Here is a 3411-nt window from a genome sequence, read left to right on the forward strand (position 1 = left end):
ATGAGAAAAGCAGGAACCCCCTTTTCCCCCCCCCCCCCTCAGTAAGCACGTGTGGACTAGGGTGGCAGCAGTAATGGGATTTGCTAACAGTGTACATCCATAATGTTCAGTTAGATTAGAACTAGTAACCTGGTAGTTCATTTAAGAGGGGTATGCTTACATACAAGAGTTACTTCTGGGCTACAAGAATGTCCTTTTCTTGCCAGTCACATTGGAGACCAACTCCATCACTGAGAGAGTCAATGAATTTCCAGTTTCCAGGCACAGCAAAGTTATAATCTGCCAAGGGCATTTCTATACCGAGTTACATAAAACCCTAGGACGCAGTGTCTTCTGAACTGCTGGTCCTAAGTGAGGGATAAGAAAGTTTTGATCTCTGGTATTGGATCAGTGCCTGCAGAAGCTTAGCGAGCATAACACCACGTGTATTCGTGCTATGCAAAGGGTTTTTGGCCATGACCGTTAACCCTAGAAGCATAATGCCAGGTTAATACAGTTTTTTGTGCACAAGTGCTAAAGTTTTTCTGGTTTTTTTGTGCATGAGTGCTAAAGTTAAGAAATCCAATGTCTATAAACTTTTCAGCAGTTCTTCTTTTGCAAGCAATTCTCTCATCTAAAAGAAAAGCAAGTGGCTATTGAACCAGTTCGTAAATCAGCCCCTAACTCCCTAACAGCATAGAAAATGTGTACCTTACCCTGATACTTCAAATAGGATCAGCCCTCAAGGCTATAACTGACTAGCTGTTTCTTTCTGGAATTGGTTCAAGCCTTACTATATTAAGTCTCAGACCTTACACAAGTATAATGTTCAATGCCAGTCAAGTATGAAATGAGCATGTCTGATACTCTATCATTTGTATTTAATCTCAGACCTTTCTTTTGCCCTAGTCAAGGCTGTTGAAGACAATTCCAGCCAAAGAATCCATAAGTTTTAGTTGGAAAAAAGTCATACTTAGTATTTTAACATAATTATTTGGAATTTCAATCAGTTACATTAATTAAAACACATCTCAAGTGTTGCGTGCATGTCCAGCTTCTCCACAGAAAGTCTCATTACTTAAATCAAATCAAAAATGAAGTATGGCAGGCTCAGAAACTGATGTGCATATTCACAAGACAGCATCTCATCATGAGATCTGAGACCCATTTCATTTTAATTGGCTTTCCAACTTCTCTTCAACTTTCCCACCTGCCATGTCACTTAAAAACATTCAAAAAGGTTTGAGTGATGGCATCTGAAAGTTCAGCAGTTAATTTCATAAATATTTTCTAACTCTTCCCATGGGCCATCATGTTTCAAATTCAGTAATTCCAAGTTACTAAAGTTATGAGCCAAGACCTCGAACAATTCGTAGCTACAATACAAGGCACCTGCCCTCAGTTTCTTGCTTTTCCATGTACAGTATGGCACAATACAGTGTGCAAGAGAGCACAGGCAGGCACAGTTTACACCCCAAAGCTGCTTCACATGCTATAGTCTTAGTAACCTGAAGTGCAGCAGCAATTCTAAAAGGATCCTGGTTTACATTTTAGCTTGGGGAATGCTCCTGAAGCACAAGAGAGGACATGGATCCAACATTATTAATCTCTTGAAACATGTATGTGTTTTATAATGGTCCTTTTAAAGCTTAAAAGGACTTTAAGCACATTTACTTACTTCCACTAAGAAATACCCTGTGGACATCGTAGGTTAAGTGTTAACAGATTTTTTAAATATGTGCAAGTCCAAGTTTGGGGCTTTACCAACTTGGACCATCTCCACCTGAACAGTCACTCAGGCAACAAGAAATGGCAGATCATTGCACAAAATACTCTTTTTGCTCCTCTTAAGTTAGCTGTCTTTGGGTCTACCTAAACCCAAGAAGGATGCATGCATGAAACTCTTTGCAATGCAATTTATGTGAAGGAACCTACAAGAGATTTCCAGTAGGTTTGTATTTGTGCAGCCAGCTTCATCATGACAGAAATGTATCTGCCTAGTATTCTCTTATGTGGCTTACATCTTTCTGCTTCTGTATTGGTTACATTCAGTCCTAATGTAAACTCACCTACCCAAAAGCTTACACAGGAGACAGGCTTGTAACCCATGAATACTAATATTTAATTCCACGGGTCTGAAATGTATAAATTAAATGAAAAAAAAGTGACTTCAACATTCACATTTGAAAAAAAGCAGCAAAAAAATGCAGCTGAGCAACAAGAGCTCAGTTCCTTTGGGAAAAAGTAGTATCTACTGTGCATGCTTACATCCTGCACAGTATTTTGGAAGTGGTTTACAAAGTCTCATTTGTAGGATATGGAGTAAGACCCCCAATATCTGCACATGCAGACGCTGCACACCGCAGCATACCATTAGTTAGGTAACAACTCAAAAGAAAACACCAGATCCTGTCTAATTTCCCCCTGCAGACATCCTGTTGCCTATCATCTTCCCTGCCTAGGGCAGGAAGCTGGACCCAATGATCTTGCAAGGTCCCTTCCAGCCCCTAACATCTATGACTATTTTGCCAAGAACTTTAGTAAGGCAGCACGCTTGCAAGATTTCATATTTTCAGCTCAAAGGAGAATTGCAGCCCTACTAGCACCGCAAACCAGTGTGTGTCGCCACCCAAAAAATGGGCTGCAAGAATATAGGAAAGGGACCTGAATGAGCTTTAAAAGTGGATTCTCCTTTTCAGGAGAAAAAAAAAACCCATGGGGAACTGCAGTTTTTCCCTTGCAAGTTAGCACAGCTCCAGCCTGCCCAGGGCCGCTTGGGTTCCCCCACCCCCAGCCACACACACACACTGGGGATCTGGGGGTGGGTCAGGAGTGAGGGGCCGACCGCCTGCATTTAGAAACAGGTCCTGGTGCAAAAAGAAAACACAAAAAAAAAAAAAAAAAAAAAAAAAGAGGTTGAGAACCAGCGATCCCAGCAAGTCCGGCCCAGTGCAGAGCCCAACTCAATCCGCTCCTGCCAGAAATTTATTTGTAAGGAAGGTTTCAGGAAAAGATAATAGTGTATATATTATATGGATAAATAGAGGTATTCACTATAAATATGTTGGCGTGTAGTTAGACGAGTGGGCAGGTGGATGGGCAGTTAGACGGGTAGGTAGATCGATGTACAGGTGGGTAGATGGATAGGTCGGTAGGTGGGTAGTTAAGACGGGCGGGTAAATGGGTAGGTGGGTCGGTCGGTAGACGTGTCGGTGGGTAGGTAGGCGAGTGTCCTCGTGCGGAGCCGCCGCGGGAGGGAAGGCGGGCCCGGCTCTTCCCCGCGGCGCCCTCGCCCAAGGCCCCTCGTGCGCGGCCGCCGCCATCTCTTTCATTCTTGGGGCGGGAAGAAGCGAAGCCCCCGGGCGAGTGAGCAGGGCAGGACGTGGGAGCGGGACTCGTGCCCCTCCCCCCTCCCGCCCCACGCGCGAGGAC

The 3411-nt window shown here is 43.7% G+C and overlaps 1 protein-coding gene across 1 annotated transcript in view; it reads right to left on the reverse strand.

Moving 5' to 3' along the window:
* G3BP1 (G3BP stress granule assembly factor 1) overlaps nucleotides 1–3411 on the reverse strand; it is a 30053-nt gene that overhangs the window by 26427 nt on the left and 215 nt on the right. Inside the window, exon 2 of the mRNA XM_019506106.1 lies at nucleotides 3215–3224. The gene's annotated coding sequence lies outside the window, so the exon portion shown is untranslated. The remainder of the gene's footprint in view (nucleotides 1–3214; nucleotides 3225–3411) is intronic.

The sequence above is a fragment of the Gavialis gangeticus genome, unplaced genomic scaffold (assembly GCF_001723915.1).
Source record: "Gavialis gangeticus isolate Ggan-Ray unplaced genomic scaffold, GavGan_comp1, whole genome shotgun sequence".
Taxonomy (NCBI): Eukaryota; Metazoa; Chordata; order Crocodylia; family Gavialidae; genus Gavialis; species Gavialis gangeticus.